This window comes from Poecilia reticulata, chromosome 14 (genome assembly GCF_904066995.2).
Source record: "Poecilia reticulata chromosome 14, P_reticulata-male-v2, whole genome shotgun sequence".
In the NCBI taxonomy this organism is placed as follows: Eukaryota; Metazoa; Chordata; class Actinopteri; order Cyprinodontiformes; family Poeciliidae; genus Poecilia; species Poecilia reticulata.
This window is the reverse complement of record NC_088843.1, coordinates 2767433-2790467: the sequence shown is the minus strand read 5'-3', so window position 1 is coordinate 2790467 and position 23035 is coordinate 2767433. Positions and strand designations below refer to the sequence as shown.

The following is a 23035-nucleotide window of genomic DNA, read 5'->3' as shown; positions in this document are numbered from 1 at the left end:
AAGGAAGAGCAAATGAAATGATAAAGAAAGAGTTTGGGCTCTAGAGTATTTGGATGGGACTTGGCAAAGTGCTCTGCAGTAGAAATTCATCCCCTGGAGTGAAGGTCTAGGAAGAGTTAGGGTTTATAACTTTCAAAGTGTCAGGAACAAATTCTTGGTCCTAAATGTCTTATGCTTTTCAAACTTCTGATTTGTGTTTCTTTAACCAAAATTCTTTTTTGCTGTTGTTTGAACTGAGGTTGGGTAGTTTGAGTCAAGCATCATGTCAAAGGCTTTCCCTTACTTTGATTTATTTCTCTCACAGTCTGCCTTTTTGAACCATGCTATTGATCTATGTCCGACACAGAACTAAGCTAGAATAATAGCAAGGCAGCTACTCTGCCACCGAGCCACGTTTGCTAGACTTCAGTAAATATCTGAACCCATTGTCTACTCATTGTTAAAGTTTTTGAAGTATTACAGAAAACAATGTTTTTATATATATTTTAGGTAGTTTAAATGTAACTAAAGACAAGCTGCAAGACCTAAAAATATGTATCCAGTATGCAGATGTTTCCTGGGCTGCTTAATTCATCGGCATGATTGGTGTGACAAATACTTGGCAGAATAAAAAAAAAAAGAAAAAATTACAGCTCATGGCAACCTGAGGCTTGAAATTAATATTTATGAAAGTACCTGTAGCCCAAGGAGAAACACATTATACAGACCTATCAGGCTTAGCATTTATTTCCACCTAATATCTGCAAGCCTGAAGGTTTATCTCAAAACTCCTTTGTCATAATAGCTGCTTAATATTTTCTGTATGGAACAATAAAAAGAAAGTGCCATCTGTAACTTAGTTGTAAGTGAAGAAATTGAGGTTACTGCCATTTCCCTTAGACTATGCTAATAAGTTGCTTCGGGTTGTGCCATTTTTTTGGATACAGTTAAATTTAAAGTGATACTTGGAGGCTGCAGGGAAGCAGCTGTACAATCAGATGAAACCGCAACAGAGACAAGATGTAACTAGGTGAGACAGGATAAGTCAAGTCAGCACGAGGCAAAAGAGGGAGACAGAAAAGGGCAGAAGATGGAAGACACTACCAGGAAACATGCATGTCAGAGTGAAGCTTGAGATGGTAATGCAGAAATAGAGCAAAATAATAATGTTTAAAAATCCCTTAATTGCTAGGTTGCTTTTATTTTTATGTGATGAACCATCTGTGCAATCTTAGCAATACTGCAGAGCTACTAGCTGAAGGAATTAGTGAATGTTGACCACCAGGAACACACCAGGGTGCTTGAAGGGGAAAACTGGAGAATGCCTGCATTTGATTTCCCTCGGGTCCTTTGTCCAAATCCCTGAAAAAAAAATAAGCTTCAGCCTCCAGTGGGCAGCAGATCATGAGCTAAGCTTCTGACAGACAGTAGAAACGGCATGCTGAGTCACCAGCATGCTGGTTCTACACTCACTTATTCGTTGTGGGAAAAAAGTATCTCAGGTGGTGACCTTGAATCAGCGGTGAGATGCAGCAACAGTTGAAATAACAGCAATTCGTGGACGTTAGAGAGTAGGAGAAGAAAATGAGGTAAGGTGGCCAGTTTGTTTTCCAGCAGCTTTCACTTAAAGCAGTGTAACTACAAAGATGGCTCAGAATAACATAACCTCTTAGAATGAGTCAGAGCCAAGGAGGACTGGCTTTCCAAAGTGTGTTTCCTGCCACTGAATCAGGTTGTAATAGACATCGTGTTCAAGAATGATGCAATCCAACTAATTCACTAATTAGAGGCCTGAACCCAAAGTAAATCTGACACATTATTAAAACTGATCAGTTTGATTCCAGAATAGTGTTGAGATCGATTGCAAAGGTTTTTGTGTAGCATTTTCCCTGTCAACTATTAATCCAGATATGGGTTATTGTAATTTATCAAGGTGGCAGACACAACATTGAACAATAAGACTTTATGTTATGAATATGTCTCCGGTTAGTTGAGACACCAGTTTAGTTGATCTCTCAGTTAATCTGATGTAAGGGTTTTCTTCCACATTCAGGAAAAAACCCACCAGAGTCATTTTGCAGATGGTTTAGTCTAAGCAACAGATGATAACAGAGAGAAAAGCCCATCCTCTTATTTCCAAAAGTCTTTTGAAGCCTCATCAGGTCTGTAAGTGCCTCCTCTCCTTAACACCTGTAAACCATTAACACGGTTAATTTACTCTTACTCTGCTCTCTGAACCTTTTTCTACTTGTACTCAACCTCTTCAAGAGCTTTAACTCCTGAAGAGGTTGGATTTCATGATTATGTTCGAGTTTGTAATTTTACAAAAGGTCTAGTTGTGCTTCTTAGTAAGTGGCTTCAGCCTAACACATTTGCTATAACTAACACAAATGATCAATAATATTCCCCCAAAGAGTACAGTAGGCTATTGGACAGAACTTGAGTCTTAAGTAGACTTTAAAAGATTTAACTGCTGTACTTCATTCGATTCAGAGACATTTACACGAGGGCTCAGTGACAAAGTTTTACTTGCCTAAACATAAAACTTGGGTTCTGTTTCAAGACTCGGACTCTGAGCGTGGATTTGTCAAATTCTTTGATTTTCCACTTTATAGAACATCAATTGTGAATTGATCAAGTCAGCAGGTAGAAGTTTGATCAATCAAGAAACTGCAGGGAGTAATTTAGATGAAGCTGTCAATTGTAAACTTTCATCTCCTGCAAAACTGGGAACACCAACCGAAAGAAATTGTGTTAGTGATGCAGTTAGTAAGCATTGAGTTTATCACAGCTCTGTTCTGTGACAAAGTTTTTGTCTTCGCTTTTATTAATTTGACTGGAATTATGGAATCTTTTTAAGTCTTTATTCAGTCGTTAAAGGGAGACTAACGTAAAAGAGGTGGCATTTTCTATGATAAAATCTATCCGAATGAAAAGTTGCAAAACACAGTCACTAGCAGGTAGTGTCCCTAATGCATTTATTTTTGGTGCAGTATGATATTTAAATATATTCTTCATTACTGCTATGCAGATTATATTTAGTTCTACATCTCGGGAGCTCTGAATAAATTCTTGAGCAGGATATCTTGCCCAGGTGCATAGATTCCTTTAAGCAAGGGATGAAATGAGAAATTACCACTTTTGCCCCTAACAGATTATTGCCTGAGGTCATGGTGCCCATGTCCAGTCCTCAAGAGCTACCATGCACCCTTAGTGAGTCTGTGATACTGGGTTGCTTGTATTCTTCCTTCTTATTTGCAAAGTAAGGCAAAAAAGTTTTGCAGAGTTTGCTTGTCCAGTGGACCTTGCATAAGAGTTCTCCTTAGCAAGTGTGTCCTCCCTTTGGACAGGTAACTTATTTTAGAATATGGGTCAAAATAAATATTCAAGCGTGCTTCGTTTTGAGGGAGATACTATTATATCAGCACTTTTCCAACAGGGTGAGTAAGTAGTGTTTTTGAAGCCACACCTGCAGGTTACAGAGCATTTTCTACAGTTTTACATGAGCATTTTAAATCCTCATGAAAAATTTAAGTTAAATATTTAAGCAATTGTAAAATTGTGTTAATCTCTGGAAATGCCACAGAGAGAAAAATTATACATAGTCAGAAAAAATGACAAGCAAAAAATTTATTTCCAGAAGTATTTTAAGTTAGATATATTTTGCAATTTTGTATGCAATATATATTCTATATTTTAATCTCTTTTTAATATCCAGGAAATGGAGAGTTTTACAGGTTGCAGACTGTATGTGTCAAACTGTCACGGGAAAGTCCAGGCATTACTGGAAATGAAAAGAAGGTAGAGATGAGCTGTAGAATCGAAGGTGTGGGTTCATCATGTCCCCAGAATTGTGGAGAGTTTAGGTCTGTTCAGCAGCTGCAGGACTACTTCAGACTGTGTAGCGAGAATTTTGACAGTTTTATGGCATGTTGTGGACAGTGACACCGAGACTCAAAAAAATAAGTAACTTCAGGCTTCCAATCACTCCAACATAACCTTGAGGGGACAGAGAATGTTATGAGCAGCACAGATCCACTCTGCCTTTGCACAAACCATACACATGGATAATTTTGGAAACCGACAGCAGTACTCATAACATGCTTTGTGAGAGCAGCTTTACTTACTTTACCCATCATTGTTATAGTTGATGTGTTTTTTCCTGCCTACCCAACAAATGATGACACTCGAGTGAGTAAAATACCATCGTAGAAAAACAAAAAACAAACCCACTAACAAACAAAAATCTATTTGAAAATCAATACAGAGCGTTTGTAATGCTTTTGTTAAAGTGTTACGAGCATCTTTGTGGCTTAGTAGATATCCATCCATTTACTTTAAATTGGAGTGTCACAGGGGTGCTGATTCCCCTTTCAGCACCCCTGAAGTCGCCACTCCATCGCAGTTAAGTAAAAACTGCGATCAAACAAGCTGTTAGATTTGATACCACTTACATCCAATTAATGATTGCAAAGTTCATGAGTTGTCAAGAAAAACAAAATTATAATCAAGTCTGCTGTTCCCACATACAATGGACCTTACCACAGGGTCCGGCTTTCACTGGCTAATGCCCATTTTACGTCACAGCACAGCTATCACGTGGGTTACTGGCTCACAAACTCATGCTAATGTACATTGTGGACTACCAGACCGACAGAAAGTTTTTGCGTCAGGACTCGAAAAAAAAATGGTTCTCCGTCAGTGGGGTATCTGCGCGATGTCAGGTATCCTGATCGTGTTTGTGGAACTAAAATTCACAGATTTCCAAAATCTGAAACGGAAAACCTTGCTTGGATCAAAGCTTGTGCACGACCGCATTTGCAGCTCAACCGTCATAGGATCAATAAGAACAAAGTGTCTGCTGGCGTAAGTATTATTGCTTTGCTTTCTTTGTGTTTAGTGAATGAAAAAAATAAAGTCAATAATAAATACATCCATTATGAAAACCTTTTAGCCAAGTACAGCATAATGGCAGTACCGATACAACTTCTACATCCTGAAGCCTGTCTGTTACAGCCTTACTTACGTTAGCTGAACAGATCAATATGCAATGTGTACCGTATCTGACATACATTAAAGATTTTATTTCACCTGAGAAGGCTTTTTACTAAACTGTAATCGTGTTAGCCACGCTAACTTTTACTAAACTGTAATCGTATTAGCCACGCTAGCACCGAGTACCGTTTATCAGGCGTAGGCACATTCGAACCCTCAAAACCATGAATGTCCGACTCACCCAGCCTTGCAAGAACAACAGCCATCAGTGATCTTGTCCACAGCTATATTTATGCTGGGGGTCCGAGGATCTGCTGTATTTCCTCATCGACTGGTAGCATTTAGCTGCAACTCGCACAATGTTAGAGGCATTGCGTGGCTAAAACATCTTGATGTCGTCCAAAAAAGATGACATGAACTTGTTGGTTCCCCTGTCCATTGTCGTGGCTGATATTTTGTGAAAATTCGGCAGAAATGCTAAACTAATCGACTCAGAAATACTCTGCAGAGTCAGTCGAAACGAAAAATCCCATAGAAGCTAAGCTCTGCGAGGAGGTTAGTGTGAGACATGAAGTCACGTGGGACTTTCGAGGGGCGTTTCTGGGCGGAGCTTGGTAAGGTCCATGAACATAGATTACAAGACCTCTGACATTAAATTAGATAAAAGTCTTAACTTTTTTTTTTTAATCGTTTACTAGGAAAGCAGCAACAATAATAAAATAATCCAGTTAATATGAGGCTTTTGTTATTTAAGATCTTGAGAGTGAATGCATCACACTGCCAGTAGTACAAGAAAGAAGGGTTTTATGTGTAATTTCTCTCCGTAGTTCTAAAATCCATCAGCCAGATCATAAAAACAGTACAAATATGGATTTTAAAATGAAGTCTATCAGTCAGCTCATCTGCATGGAGGACATTGAACTGTATGTCAAGAATTAGAGAGATATTCACTCTCTGATCCACTTAACGTGGATTTACAAGCATGCCACAATGTCATGGAAACTGGATAACTGTGGCCATATGGAAGAGGGAAGGAGACCAGAACCAAAGTGTTGAACTACTAGAAAACAAGATTCCAGACCCCAGACAGCGACAAGTCCTTGAAAGGCTGAAGACTAGGAAGAAATGGGGTGGACCGAAGATCCTGCAACACATCAAATACATATGAACTACGAAATGAGCGTCTCAGGAAGTACAAAAGAAAAATTGTTCAGGAAATGAAAAGTTGAAGTGACTTGTATTAGGAAGCACTACCGATGACTAGCTAAAGGACTGAGCTACAGCTAAAAGGCACTAATCCTGGTAGCCCAAGAGCAAAGCAGGCAACTGTCCACAAGAAAACTTTCATGATTTGTGGAACTTGTGTTACACTTTACTTTGATATATCATTGTACTGATATTCTGCTCCTTTGCTTCCTGTATGTTCCATCAGCCATTTCCCCCTATTTTCTCAGTTCTGCTTACCTTCCCTCCCAGCTGCATCCTGTTTCTAATCAACCATCTGCTCCTTGTTCAGTAATCAACTCCCCAGTTTAAATATCTGTCACTTCTTTCACTTCTACAGATAATCTCGTTATTCCCACTAACATGTTTTTTGTGATCCTCTTGCGATATATTGTTCAGTTTTTGTAAGGTTTTGTAAAAGTAAGTAAATAGTTTATTTCCATCTGTCTGGGTCTTCCTTGCATTTGCATCCCATTCTTCATCATTACATGACACAGACAATAAGATGCTGCCAGGCATCGGTGCAACTCTGTGGGTTGGAGGTACTACAGCAGGGGTACCCAAAGTCGGTCCTCAAGGACCGTCATCCGGCATGTTTTAGTTCTCTCCCTGGTTTAACGCACCTGGATCAAATGATGGCTCATTTGAGGCCCAAGAAGAACACTGACATGCTGAGAAGGTTGTTGCTTCCAACAGGGAGAGAACAAAGCATGCAGGATGCCGGTTCTTGAGGACCGACTTTGGGCACCCCTGTACTACAGTCTATATACTGATGTGGGCAATTCCAATCTATGTTCCATAAATCCACACAATGCATGCCAAAAAGTTGGTATGCTTGTGTGAATTCTTATTGAACAGCTTAAATAAAAAGTGTTCAACATGTAGAAGGTCAGAGAGAGAATCGGAGGGTTCATAGTGAGACGTTGAAAAGACGGCAAGAAAATCATACTGACTTTGCTGTTTAACAACAATAATATCATGGCATGGCATGACTTTCTAATATCATACAGTGCTAATCTTTACATGTTTCATAATAACACCAAAGATACATTACAGTATCATTTTCAATTCATCAATGGATTCTGCTTTGATCTGACATCAGCTCTCCTTCACTCACAGGAACCTCGTTTGCTTTTTCATCTGTTACTTCTGCACATTTGCATTTCATTTCTTTTCCTCAAACATTTACCTTTTGGAGGCAAGATGATGAGTTTGATTTGTTCCTTAATCTACCTTTATGTTACACATTTCCATCTATTTAATTTTATTTATACATTATAAGACATAGAAGATTGGGACTACCCTCCATCTTTTGTCAGACTCCATATTGATTTGGTTTTTTGATTTTTATTTGCAGTTTTGGAAGTTTTTATTACATTCCTTTGTTTAAAGTGACATTCTTTTGATGGGACCATGCTTCCTGTTACTGAGCCAGTTATAAAGCTCATTATGTTCAAAAACATTCTCATTTAACTGTTTCCTAAACACTGAATGATTTCATCTTTTTGTCCACTTGATTTGAAGATCAAAGTTGTGCTGCTGATAACTATGTTGTCATTTTTTTTCAAGATGAGCTGCAGAAAGGCAAAAAAATGTTTCTTCTGTCTGTATTAGTTTTTGACTCCATCTTCATGTAATTTATTTATTTGCTATTCTTCAGCTTAGCAGTTTTATTTTGTCAAGATTTTTCAGCTTAATCTGCAAAAATCTCATGTTCTACCTGTAAACTGGCCTTTGTTCAAAGAATTCTCATGACTTTATGCTTTTTCTTTTTTGTTTTTGTAAATACTGCTGACTGTGCCTCGTCTGTTCTTCTGAGTTTTGTACAACAAAGCCTAACCAGTTATGAAAATAATATCCATTGTTCTTTAACAAAAAAAAGGGGCACAGTTGGTGTTGCCTTGCAGCAAGAAGGTTGTTGGTTTAAAAGGGGATTTTCTGTATGGAGTTTGCATGTTTTCCAGCTTTGTACCACAACCCAAACACATGATCTGAGGTCAATTAGTCCCTCTAATTTGTCCCTAGATACGAGTGTGTGTGCATAGTTGTTTGCCCTACCCTCTCCAACATGTTACCCGCCTCTGCCCCAATGAATGCTGGGAACAGGCACCAGCCCCCCCGCTAGTATCGATAATGAATGGACGGAATTTCAATTCAGTCTGAAAATGCTGACAACCTTTAACAGCTTTTGTCCTTGATCTGCTGATTAAATATCCAAGATGTAACTTATTTTAAATTCAATTTATGCACTGCTGTTTTTGTAATGTTCAATTTGCCTCGACACTCCATGGTCTTTCTTTTTGCCCTTTTAAATCAAGCTCTTTGTTCATGCACTTTAGACTGATGGTGCTTACAGCCAGCATATCATTACTGCTTTTCTTTACCCCAGAAGTGATTTGGAACATTATTGACCTAGCATACACAAAGCAACCCTCAGTAATGTATTGAAAATATAATTGAATTTCAAACAGTCCATAGAGAGATTGAGAGGACCTTACTTTTCAAACGGACAGCCGTCCACATGTGAGGTTAGGCATTCTCACATGCCTACAGACATGGAGAGGCTGCATGTGGTAATGGAGACAATGTACTTGTAATGGAATCCTGCTCTCTGAGTAGATAATTGTGATGGATTAGCATTAGATTAGATTCGATTTCAGAAAACAGAAGTGTACATTATCTGCATGTTTGTGTCCTCTGCATTTCTACAACATAATGAGCTATATTGACTCTTTATGTTTTTACCCATAAAGATTAATTAAATTATCCTTTGCTGACTCATCTCTAAGTACGAGAGTCTCTGGGGAGTCTGATGCTTATCCACATATTGTGGACACAAAGGTGTTTTGTAATTGCAGCCTGTTGGATAAGAAATGCTGCTGGTGAAATTTAAAGAGTTAACTATGTTGCAAAACCAAACAAAAAGGTAGTTAGACATGTAGCATTAGCATTAATTAAATTAATATTCTAAAATAGATGTGTTCTTAATACATGCATCACTAAAAGCAAACAGATAAATCAATTGAAAAATAAAGATTTCTTGACATGTCTCACTTTTATGCATGATTAGATTAGAGCACATTTCAAAGATGGATCTCTTTTGTCTTGTAGCCGGCAGGGAAATCTGTCTGGAAGTCAGATGAATATCCACCAGAGGAGACGTTCACAGCAGACTGAGCTGCTTCTGCTCCAGAGGCCATTTGTAGCATGTTGAAAGTCTTTTTGAGGTCATTTTGCCTGCAGCTTCTTTTAAGATGGGAACTTCAAGTGTATTATTTACCACTGGCTGTTTTGTATGTTCAGGGTCTCCAGAGTCCAGGCCCGTGCAGAGACCACTTAAGGGGCAGGTGCTCAAAAAAAAAAAAAAAAAAAGGGCACATCTAACCGCATTCTAGGACAGAATATTAACAAAGCCACACAGCTTTCAGAGTTTAATAAACAATCATAAATTACAAAATTGTGAGATATACAATCAAAGCTAAGGGAAATATCTATACAGAGCATACAACTAGGAAAGTATTGCAATATTCAAACCCGCAATTTAGCAAGATGTGTAAGTCAGAGCTAGACCACCAGACATATTCTGTCTTTGCAGAATTACACTATTAAAAATATAAACAAGGGCATAATGCAACCTTTTAGTGAATGTAATCTATAAAACAGAGCTGCCTGTTTGCTACACCTGCAGTGGAGATGAAGACGGTCCATTCAGGAAAGCAGAGCTGCATCAAACTTTATCGTAGAACTGCAGAAAAAAGAAAAAAACAAAAGCAAAAATTTAATTGTTAATGCATGTCACCATGAGAAAAGCCTGAGTTATGCTTAAAAAACCTTTTTAAACATTTAAATCACACATTTGTCTCATGAATTTTGTTTGCAAAACAAACTTCTTTTTGCATGTCAGAAATCTTTTCTTAATATCCTAAGGTTTTGTTTGTGACTCAAAGTTTTGCTTGTGATTCTCACATGACGTCGTGGGCAAAAGATTTCTGATGTGTGCAGATAAAAGTTTATGTTCGGCAAATAACTTTTTAAGTTCACAAGACAAAAATTAATTAAAAAAGTTTTTAAACAAAACGATTTGTTTTTTAAAAAAGAAATCATTACAATTCCAAAAGTTTTGATTACAATTTTATTTTACTTAACTGAGGTTAGTTTTTTTTTTCTCCATTGAATAATTGGGAAACAAATTTAACTTCATACTCTGCGAACCAGACCCTAAACTTAAAGTCTGGGTTGAGTTTTTTTCCCCTTCATTAATGACTTTTATTACATTCATTATATCTATCATGGTAATTCAGGGTGAGTTATTTTTAATTCTAAATTAATATCCTTGTTGGACTTTTATTTAAGTGTTTTTCTCCTTCAAGATACATTTACCTAACGCTAGAATAACTGAAATGTACATTATACAGCAAAGGAAATTAGAAGATCGGACATATATTCATTATGGAGATGATCGGTTTTGGACGGGCGATGTGCCCTTATTGCATAATAAACACTAAAGAATGACTGATATCATTAAAGATACAGGGGAGAAGCTTTTTTGTTATCTAGCTTTGCTAGCAAAGTCGTTAGCTAATAGCACATGAACAGCCTAATATCTGTATGATAAAAATAGTGAATCGATAGATAAGAACAGTTTTTCCGCACCTGGCTGTCTCCTCCCGCTCAGTAGTTCTTCAGAGAAAGGCAGACGCAGAGGCCTGTCAGTGTCTGTTGTATTTCATTACCTCTCTGCTTAAACCGCGACTCTAAGCTGAAGTAGAAACGATACTTCAACGTTTTCTGTCATCTGACAAGCAGCAAGTCTACTCCACTTTATTCACCAAAAACGTTTTTTTTATTCACCAAAAACTGTTCTGTAATCTGGAACGTTCGCTACGTTGAGCTCCAGTTAGCCGCCTTATCTCACTGCGCAAGAGGCAACTGAGTTATGCGTCAAGGGCAAAAGGTCAAAAGTAACAAGGTGACCAGAGGGCTTATTATGTTGTACAAAAAAAATAATAATAAGATTAATTTTAGTACATGTTATGTGTCAGAAGAGGGCTCAGGAAATAATACAAAAAAAATAAATAAATAAAAATTGACCAAAAGGGCACTTGGGGGTAAGGAGCAAAAAGGGCAGGTGCTCAAGCCCCCCCAGGCCCCCCCTCTGCACGTGCCTGCAAGAGTCCGTGTTTTCCTTCCATTATTTTACACAAATTTAAAGCTATATGTTTATGAAATTTGATGTTGATGATGGCAGTTAGATATTAATTTGATCACTGCATTTCTTGAAGCAAAGAATAACCGTTATCTACATGGAAGTTAGAAAACTGTGTACATGCTTTGCACTTTCAGTAAAAACTTTGTGCCATCTTATTTTACTCACTTTCTGTCAGATCCAAGGCAACAAGCCTAAAATAACCCGACCGACTCCACACGGCTTAATTTTATTATTTCTTATTTTGAAAATGTTATTCATGTTTTATGAGATCTAGGACTTAAAGGATTTCACAAATATCTCAAAATAATGTTTGCATTGTAATGTGAATTTGATTTTTAAAAAGTTCAAGAGGTGTAATAGTTATAACTATGTAATGACACATACTGCTTTTTCACCCGTCTGCACAGTGAACAACAGAAGAGTCCATATTTTCCCTAAACCCAGAAGGAGGAGAACCTGACATCAGATGCTGACAATAGCAGCTCTGATGTTGATGTGAAAGCATGTTTCAGTACTACGTATTTCTCAGTGGACTGGCAGGAAGAAAATGGGAGATAATTTTCAGCACCTGTTTCATGTCTTCTCCTTCTGTCTTTGCTTTTATAGTTTTTAGTCTCCCAGGCCCAGCACAGGGTAGTTTCTCTCATTATGTATGCGTAATAACATTAATAATTGGGCTGCTGTTAGAGCTAAGAGAAGCAGGTTGCGCTGACAGCAGGAAAACAGCTTGCCAATAAATGCTACTATTAAATGAATGTTTCTATAGTTACTACTTTTTAACTTTCTGCGTAAAGTGACAGATTTACTCTCTTAATCTTACAATATTTTACATACTCTTAGTATGACTCAAAGCAGGGCATTTACAATTCAGTTACATGTCAGACAATTTTAAGTTGAATTTGAACTATAGTTTGCACTTTTACAGTTGCTAAGCAGTGTGTGAAAACCAGAATATTACAGAAGAGAGAAACTGTGTATTTAAGCTAATTTAGACTCATATACCAATCAAAAGCAATGTTAGTAATTGATAGGCATTGTCAACCAGTTGCTTCATGACTATTTGTAATCTCTAACATGCAACAGAAAACTACATACTCTGTGATGTAAAGCCCAGAGGGCTACACATAATTCATAAACAGGAAGCAAAATTATCCAGCTCTGCACTGAAAATGCCAAAGCAGCATTTCCTTCCTGTTTATCCCTGAAGGAGTGGGCAGCCTTTTCACTGAAAATAGATAAGTATTTAGGTGGCAGTGTGCAGGCAAGCTGATGACTATTTATCATTCAACAATGCAGAAACAGCTGACTAAATGCTAACATGGTCATACTCTGCCAGGTCATTATGCTCATTGTTTCAGGGATCTGCAGGTGCAGTAGAAACCTCTGGCTGCCACCACAACTGTGGATAAGGTCTCTTCCACAGCAAATACTTTTTTCATTGCTGGTAAACAAATGCGGCTAAAATTGGGATACTATTATGGAGAGTCTCAGTACAGCATGCCATTGTGGTGTATGATGTGCATGACAGTGGATCACAGGTTTGTTGTCTGTAAAATTTAATTCAAAACAAGTTGTTTTACTATCCAAAGTGAAGCTAACTGTATCTAGACTTGTGATGTTGACCTGGAAGCTTAAGACTTCAAGGTCAAGTGTGCCATGAAAAGGACAACCATTCAAAAAGGAGCAAGTCCACATTTTGGAGATGCCTAGTCAAAGTCTAAACTTAAATTTAACATTTTTCCCAGCACTTAATATATGACTTAAAACTTGTATTTAGCATAAATTAAAACAAATTAGACCGCTTATGTTAAGTATCTACAGGCCATATAGATAACGTGATAAAATTTTTATTTCATTTTCATCAGGACTTAATTTCAGTTCTCTAACTTGAGCCTGCTTTTGCTGTTATTTTGTTGCATACAAGTAACTTTATCAGCTCTTGGCTGAATATATGCACTTTCCACTTCTATTAATTTTTCAGACCAGCCTCCGTTATTTCCTTCAAATTCCAATTTGGTTTGAGGTCCTGATGAGAAAACACAAAAATAAAAGTTAATGAAGTCAAGTTGCCTTATAATTGACAATAAGAGTTTTCATTACTGTCATCCCCAGAAAGTTAGATTAACATACAGCAAATATTAACTTTAAGTGAGTATTCACTAATGAAGAGGAGGCTACAACAGATTTAGTGGTAGAAGAAAAACAGTTCAATATTCAGTAATGAACATAAAAAAGCAAATGAAAATTTCTCAGTCCGTTTTGCTCATTAACTTATGATTGGCTTCTCTTTTGTTTCTTATCATTGTGGGTGTTCATTTCATTAAATGAATGGACAGCTCTGCTGCTATGGAAAACAAATATGCACAAATTGGATTTCTTTTTTCTTCATGTGCACAACAAATTTTGATCATGCCAGCTCACAGGCCTTTCAGATGCAGGTTAAATGTTTAATAAAGTCCTGTCCATCTTTGACAAGAAGCGAAAGTCAAAGGTCTAAAGTTCTTCTACAATACATTTCCAATCAGTTCTCAATTAGACTGAGGTGTAAAATCATCAACCTTGCAATTTTTCGTGTACTTTAATTTAAGCCAGGGTCAGACTTCAGTCTATTATTTTCATTTAGTTAAATGCATGCATATATTTTAATGCGCTAAAAAGTTAAACTCGCTTTTTTTTATATTCACACGTTTGTGGTATAAAAACAAATCTTACTCACGAACAACAGCAATGGACGAGAAAGCCGCTCCTCTCTGCCCACTGGGCGTTCATTTTTGTTACAAAAAGATTATCTGATGGGACCTTGGAAAAGACAGTCGTGTGCAAGTTGTTCAAAAATAAGTTGGCTTATTATCAGAGCTATTCAAGCCTAAAATACCATCTCGATGCAAACCATGTTGCAGCAGCACAGATGTCCCTAAAGCTAACGTCAGAAGCCACTACATGAGTGATCAGAGGCTCCTGAAACACTTAAAACCTGAATAGGAAAAATTACAATTTACACCAACCTGATGGTTGAATAATCTAAATAACAGATTAAAAATAAAACATATCTTTGCCGTTGAGCTCATGTTTATGTAATTCTTTAGCAGCAAAAAGGGTTCTTTCAGTTTTTGAACTGAAAAAGTTGCCCTTCTTGTTGATATATAGTTTTCGATTAAAACGCAATTAATTGTGATTAATTAGACCCTGCAATGAACTCGATTAAATTTTTTAATCGAGTCCCACCACTAATTCAATCTTGTCAACATGAAATAATGACATTAAGATAATGTGCTGCCTTTTGATACCAAGCATCAACAGACATTTGTGTGGAATTCATTCCAGCATACGGAGACGCCCAGCAGGGCTTTCTCAGCTTGACGGCTCCTTCTTTCTCTTCCTGCCCATCTGTTTTTACGAATAAACCCTTCGCTGCCAGACTCCGTCACCCCAAGGATTTCATAAAGAGGTGACCCACACATATGGCCATTTCATTTGACAACCATCATATCAGAGCTGCGGCTAAATAAGTTGTAGGTATTTTCTCATTTTGATGTACTGAGGTGATGGATGTATTTGCTTCTGAAGTGAACCGTTGTCAGCTGATATAAATTACAACTTATTGATGGACCATTACAAACAAGCAGCTTCCTTGTTTTCTGGCTAAATATAATAAAGAAAAGGTTGGTCTACTTTTCATGTCATAAAACCTAATCATAAAAAAAAACGTGTGATTTTTTTCCCATCACTTTTATTATTAGTAGTGATAAATGTGATGCATTCATACTTCATAGAATAAATGAGTTAAGTTCTATGAATTGTGTTTCCCATGCAGGTTTTGTGCACTGAGGAGAGGACGCACTGAGCAGCTGTGTCTCCAAAAAAAGATCAAGGACTCTATTTTTAACCGGGCCTTTGCTGCAACCTTTAATTAGAAAAGTCTTATCCATAGACTCCGTCTGTCCTCAGATAGCTGTTTTAAATCACTAAGCAGCAGCATGGAACATTTCTATTAGACCGTTTTATTAGAATTAGAGCCAACTTTGTTTTGTCTTATTTCTTCATCAGCCCAAAGCAGCCATTGCAACTTCTTTGCTTCAAAATATTTTCTAGAGTTACGTTGACTACAAAACATATTTTGATGGGGTGCATATGCTTTTTTTCAAAACTAGATTATTTATACACAATTAAAATAGATATATTTATCGTACAAGGCTCGATATGTTCAAATTGGGTAAATGTGAAACATTGTTCAAAAGACATTTCATAATAAGGACAATATTTTTGAAAACTCATTGTTCATTTGTGCTTTTAAAAGCTCATTAGATTTATTCCTTAGACTTCATTTAAACTTTTACTTTTTTTATGTTTTCACAATGTTATTCCTCTTGACGGTGACTTGACATCTGTTTTTCTTCCGTGGGTTTTCTGATGATGAACCATGAATAGCGAAATGGATACAGAGGATAATGACACAGGAAATAACATGTTTTTTGTTGGTTCAAGAACATTCTCAGGTTTTCTCACAGACCTTTAACATCCTGATCCAGGTTAATGCAGTTTTTATAAAGTTTTTTCATACACGTTTTAGCACAAAATTAGTTGCAACATTTTCACATGAGTTCTCCAGCTGTAATAAATAGATTTTAAGATATTAGTCCAAATAATGGCCACTGCCCAGATCAACAAACTCAAGCCATCAAGTGCAACATTACACAATAGTTAATTTGTCAACCACACTTTGACTGGTTAAGAAAACACTCGTTTTTTGTCAGTATGTTTAGTATTTTGCTTTTTGTACACATTCACATGACTGACAGAGCAGTAAGTAATTTCAGACTGAGACTTCTTAGACCCTTTCCCTCTCCCCCTCCTCTTGCAGCCTTACAGACAGTTAGAACTGAAGCTCACCTTATTTCACTTTTACTCAAAATCTTTTAAAGTGAAGTATGGTGCTGCTTCTGTTTCCACTTCCAAAGGTTTGATTTTGCTTTAATTTGAGAAAGAAAAGAATGCAGCATATGACAGTACCATTCAATTAGGTGTGCTCATAAAGCACGGCTTATGATTGTTTGATTTGTTTAAAGATTTAGTTGGAGTTTGAAAACTCATTTTTGAAAAAGTCGTAGTGTTTGCAGAGTATTGACAGCTACTGATCCAGAAGGGCTTTAGTTTCCCTCATCTTTTCTTAAGCAAAGGGGTTTTTGACATTTTCACCAATCGCTAGATTTGATTGTCTCAAAATGAAGCAGTTAAACAGAAGAGACAGTGACTAAGCTTAATTTGCATAGAAGTCAGGCTGTGCTAATTGCTGTTTGATTTTAGTTAAGAGAGAAATGTGTCTGACTGGCTCCATCAACACAGTATGCATTCCCAAAAGGGAGGATGGCATGTTAGTGCTATCTGGTGTGTATGACAGTGTGTGCTTAATTATTTCTGAAACAGTTCAGCAGAGACAGAAACAAAATATAATATGTATGTTTTAATGAAAGCAACTTTTTAAAAGCAACTGCTGTGTTTGGTTTGATCTTGGTACTCTGACTTCCTCTCACTGACCAAAGAACTGCATCATATCTAGATGAGTTCAGCAAACCGGCCGCTGAAAAATTCATGAGCAACAATAAACTCAGACTCATTTTAGTCTTTGTTTAAATTTAGTTATGATTTTATTTTAACTGTTCCAAAAAACCCACCCTTAGATAAGATGAGGGAAACTTTGAAAGCTTTTATTTACTGATTCCTTTCTCCAAAATACACATCCCATGTGTCAAGGATAGAACTGGCAACAGCAGAAGAAACTCCTTTTTCCTATTTATTATCCTGCTGTTGGTGACCAACTGTCTCTACCATGTAGCGAAAAGTGACAGTTTTATGACTGTCTTTAAAAAATAAGGAACACTGTTATCTGTACCGCTGCTCCAATGTAATTCCTCAATGGATCACAGATAATTTATTTGATTTTGATGAGCTGAGCAGAACTGATGTCACTGTCTACATCTTGGAGTAAATTATCTGGTCTACCAATCAGTTCCAGAAACTTGTGCATTACGAGGCAGAATTTTAAAACGTGTTCTGTTATGGTTTTGTAGTCCCACAGTCCAATTCTCCCATCAGCACTGGTTTCAGTGTCTTTTGAAAACTTCATACTCTAAACTACTGCATGTGGTTTAAGGATCTCAGATACATCGGGCTTCCAAACTGTTGTCCCAGCAGCCATTTAAAGCTTGTTTTCCTGATTTTGTAAATCTACTTTTGACTTTTTTGGAAATATATACAACTGGTTGCAGATATTTTTGATTGAAGGGAAGGATATATTAGATTTCCCTTTTCCTATTAATTATGGATCAGTTTCCATATCTGTTGAAACCCTTTTTCTTTTTTCATGTTTCCATTTTCCAAAGCTAAGAGAAGAAAAGACACTTTTACACCCTCTACTTTCAGCATGGATAGCAAGAAGCAGAGTCTGCCTGAAAGGATTTTCCAAGCCAGTCTCCTCCACCATACCAAGATGTTAAAAAGAATGATCAATGACATTTTTGTGCAGTTATTCTTTTTCGAGATCTGGCAGTGCATCGACTGAGTGAAAATTGAAAGATCGTACTGGGTTGGACATTACTGGGCAAAGTGTCGGTATGTGACTAAAATTTCGGTATGTGGGGGCGTAAATGAGTGAGATGGTTTTATGCCTGAATTCAGGGCTGAGCTGTAGACATTGATCAAGCTGCACTTTTTGTAACCAACAGGAAAATTCAACTGCAGTAGTGACCTACTGATGAGGCCAGCACTGAGACGGTTTTGGGTCAAATATTGAAAAATTAAGCAAGTTCACACTCAAGTCTCATAATTTGCACAGTAGCATAAAGTACCTTTGAACTTCAATTTGTACAGTTCGTCTGCAAAAACAAAGTTGATCTGGGTTTTAGCAAAGATTTAACATTTGGAGTATTGCCAACATAACAGTGTTTAAGTTAAAAGTATATGTTCTAAAATGGTTGCATAAATTCACAAGATTTAGTGGACAGCATAGTTTGTTTGAAAGTGTGGCCCTTTGAACGTTTAAAATTATTTTAGTGTGTCTATAGGGCCGCAAATTTGGAAACTGAGATTTTCTACTTTGCTAAAAAAGTTAGAGTAGTTAAGAGTAAATAGATGAACATCAGTTTATACATAGATTGAGTTATATGAATTAACACTTACTGCGTTGAAAACCAAACAATGATAATAATGGAGTTGTTTGGTAAGAAGGTTGTGGACCCATCCACTGACAAGTTATTCACCTCTGGACTTTTTAAATCTTTCATCTGCTGTTTGGTGTTTGTGGTTTGGTGTTTAAAGGACCAAATATTATGCAACATAAACAGCCTCAATTTTTGGCAAATGCTTAGATTCTTTCATACTCCTTGTGAGATACATATCACGTACAACATACTTGTTAATTAAATTGTTATATCTGTCTTAAAACTGCATGTAAAGCTGTACCAGGCAGAATCTCTGAAACGGTTGCCTTCAGTGACTTTTTTACTTCCTGCTCTCCTGAAATCACATGACTGAATCCCGGCTGTCAAGTCATTTACAAATGTTAATCAAGTCCCACCACTATTAAATACATGTGAATTTTGGCAGATTTTGTATTTTACATATTGCTTTTTTGCTTCAGTTTATCAGGCTGTTCTGTATAATTCCAGTTTGCCACTGGTGTCCTCCATGCCGTGTCTTTGCTCAAACCAATTTGAATTGCCAAATTACCTTCTCAGCATGTCTTTACTGTGAATGGATTTTCCTCTCTATGGGCCCTGAACAGATTCACGAAGGACTGTTAATGTCACATTAAAACTAACCTTGAAGCGCCAAGCATGGGTCTGCATGACACAGCACACAGCGCAGCACACACCAAAGTTAAAGTACAATAATTAAAAGAACTCTGATAATAAATCTAAGTTTAAGTTAGTCCCCAACTAAAACTCAAAAGTTGTTTGTGCACCAATCATGGCAAACCAATCAAAGCAAGGCTCTGAACTTTCACGTTTATTTTGGTTTTCATTTCTTTTACTTCTCTCCATCCTCCACCAAGTTTGAAAGACATTAAGAAGGTATTATTCAGGTGCAACCAGCTGAATAATCAAAAACTCTCCTAAATCGGGCAACATCTGATCTCTTTCCTTCTGCCCATCACTTTCTCACTTTGGTTGGTTTCATCATTATTGTGTAGTCTACCACTATTTTTCTCAGGCGCGCTGATCAATAAATGAAGAATAGCAACTACAGGGTTCTGCAGCCTCTACGTTGTTATATTAATGTGCTTAAACATTAAAATGTTGCAGCTTCCACCCTGTCTGTGGTATTACACATAAACCTGAAAGATATGCCATTCATTTTAACTCTGTGAATTCATAAAAAAAAAGAAATGTTTCATAAAGGTTTATGAAAGTAATTTCTTTAGTATCATCTTTCAGCTGTTAGGGGAAGAAAATGATCACAAAGGGCTGCTTTCTCTAGATGCAAATCAGATCTGAATGTCCTCTAATCACACCTGAATGTCTGCTTTCAATTTCTAAAGAACATTTTTTTGTATTGGTAAAAAAAAAAAATTAAATAAATCAGATATCAAAATTGTTGCCGGTATTAACTGACATGATGAATGGAAAGGTGAATGTCTACTATCAGTCTTTTGAACAGTACTACATTGGAGCGGATCATTTACATTATTTTGCTTGCGATTTATTTTTCTACAGGGCAGAAATGGCAGCAGCTGTTTGGAGGACCTTTAAAGTTTTCAGATGACGTGAAAAAAAACAAAAAAACAAAACATGGGAAGCCAAGAGGTTTGACAGAGCAGGTGTTGGAAGGAGGAAACACAAGAGCTGGTAACCCTTAGGGAGAGGGAAGAGAGATGAAAAGAGGAACGACTTCCTTGTAGGACTGTGCAGAATCAAATTAAAGGAAAGAGACAAACTTGCAAGTTTCACTCCTGCTACATTAAAAAAACTACTTATGACTAACCTGTGAATATATCAACATTTTTCTTTGTCTAAACTGATGTTATTTCTAAAGATGACACACTAAAATAAACTGTTCAATACAATGCATTCTATAAGACCAGCAGTACAGTAAATCATGGAAGGAAACAATTATGCAGGTTCATATTGTGGTGCTGCCCCTGGTTTTGTTTCCACAAGGTAATCTCCTGAACAACCAATCTGAAAATAATGTGAATTCACAAGAGAGCTGAATTACTTAACGTTTCAGTTTGTATTGGCATTCTATTAGAACCTATAATAACATTTGAAACCTTGAAAACCTAGAAATGTATCTCCCATGATGGTTTCTTTATGCACAATGAGGGCTCATTTAGGTCTTCTAATTACATTTTATCCTATGATATTTCTTGGAGGGGCAGAGATATGTGGCTCTCATAATGGAATAAAAGATCTCCATGCTTTGTTTAGCTGCGCTCCAAACAAAAATTCCACAGGCACAGTTAAGTTGTTTTTATTTTACAATAAAACTGTCTCCTGGTTACAATAAAATGTCCACCCTTCCACAGAGAATCATTTTAACAGTGTCATTAAATCCTACAGCTCTCCTGCGTCCCTAAATGGGTGCTCTAGCTGGCACTGGCGACAGCAGAGGCTCATCCAAATTACTTCTTGGGACTCTCAAAATAATTGGGAGGCCATTAAATTGCCCTCGTCAGCTGCTGTTAATAAAGCTCAGCTGAACAAAATACCCCAAAGACATTGTCTCATGGATAATTTATACCTCAACTCTAGCACAAACAAGCTACCCTTAAATAAGTAATGGGGTCCTAATTAGCTTCAGATTGTCTCTTTTTAGCACTGATGCTTGGTTTTAGCCTGATGACACACAACCGTAGCAGAACTAAAAACTGAAGGATACAACTGAAGAGGGCTGACCACAGCTCATATGATCCGATTCATTCTATGACTCTTAATAGTCTGAAGCGTATTATTCATTAATCAGGTCACTAAGGATTAATGGGCATTTTGGTCTTGGGAAGCCTCTGATGTTGATGATGATGCAGTTTTCATCATAGCAGGGTTTGTTTCTCTTTAAGATTTCTGCCGTTATATAAAATTATCGAAAAACAAACAAACAAAAAAAAAACTGGATTGTTTTTAACCATAGGTGTTTTTCTTTAGAAATAATCTTCAAAGTGTGGCATCTGTACATTGTTCTCTGAAAAATAGCTTGAACTCTCTATGGTAACGGAGAGTTTTTGAATACTGCACTTTTAAGTCTTCTTATAGAATCTTAATTGGATTCAGTCTTAGACTTGGACTGAACCATTGTAATGTGAATATTCTTTAATTTATGCGATTTCAACAAAGCTCTGACTGTTTAAGGCTGTCGTACGTCTAGAGGGTGAACTTCTGCCCAGCTCCCAGCAGAACTTCTTCTCTGCAGTTTCTTTGATTGTTCTCCTTGCCTTGCCTCTCAGTTGTCATTGATGGCCACATCTTGGTTGGTCTGCAACTGTGCCACATTATCATCTGCAGAAAAAATTGAAAAGCATGTATAGTTTTCCTTCAACTTCAGCTATGCAGTACTTCGTGTGTCATGCATATATAATAGTAGTAAAATGTATTGCAGTTTGTAGTTGTAACATGACAATAAATGAGAAAGTCCTATGACAATGAACACTCTCAAGGCATGGAGCACACTGTTGTAAAACAAACATTCCTGTTTTTGATTTAAAAAGAAAGAACAAATTTGCCATTTACATGGTTAGATAAAATTATAAAAAACAGGCAATAAAAAATAGTAATCAACAGCAATATATCTGACAAAGCAGTTGTGTCACACACAGCTGAAAATATCACTTTTCCATGAGTTTAACTTTACTGTTCAGTTTTACTGCTGAGGCTTTGATTGATCTGCAGAGCAGTAGCTGTCAGCCTGGGACTTATTTAGCACGCTGAAAACCTACTAAAAATATTCCCCACAGCTGAGGAGCCTTCCGGCCTTGCTGTACCCATGATAGCCGGTGAGCTGGACAGTTTTCGCTGTTTGTGGGACGTGGAGGCTGTATGGCGAGTCAGGGACTGCACGGTTGCTGAGGTGCAGAAGCATTAATGATGCACTGGAGGCAAGCTGCAAAGGCATTTCCCCAGGGAGAAAAATACATGACAGGTGGGTGAAAGCACCGAGTCAGTTATGGCACTGATCTTACTGATGGGGAGTAATTAAGCCTATCAGTTTATACAGTTTGAAACTGTCCACAAAAACAATCACCCTCTCTTCTTAGGATGTCAGCTCTGGCTTTCCTGCATATCCACAGTTCCAGCCAGAGAAACCAGTATATGATGAAGAGTTTCTACTTTCTTGAAGATACATCTATGTAGCTAAAATTTGTATTCATCAAGTTTTGTTTTTATTTTCCAGAGTGTTTGTATTTCTGACTGGACTTACTGATATTACAGCTTTAGATGATGGTTTTTAGTTTGCTAACAAGGTAAAAAGCCAAAGAGAAGGGCGATATTTTCCAAGAGATGGGAAAAAGAACTACAAATCAGAAAAAAAAACAAACAGTCAGCAAGAATGAGAAATCCTGGATTTGGTGTAAAGAAAAATTATACAAAGCCTTTTTTAAGACAGAACTCTCCACTGATTTCCATGTAGCTCGAAGCA

The 23035-nt window shown here is 37.1% G+C and overlaps 1 long non-coding RNA gene across 3 annotated transcripts in view; it reads right to left on the bottom strand.

Annotated features, from left to right (window-relative positions):
• Window positions 1-23035, bottom strand: part of LOC103475352 (uncharacterized) — a 101882-nt gene that overhangs the window by 5333 nt on the left and 73514 nt on the right. The window contains exons 3-4 of one of the 3 annotated variants that reach the window (XR_014090920.1): window positions 21761-21897; window positions 1245-1341 (exon numbers count right to left, since the gene is read on the bottom strand). This is a non-coding gene — a long non-coding RNA (uncharacterized LOC103475352). Of the gene's footprint in view, window positions 1-1244; window positions 1342-20859; window positions 21898-23035 lie in introns of those variants that run through there. The other 2 variants (XR_014090921.1, XR_535322.2) reach the window with 2 other exon arrangements.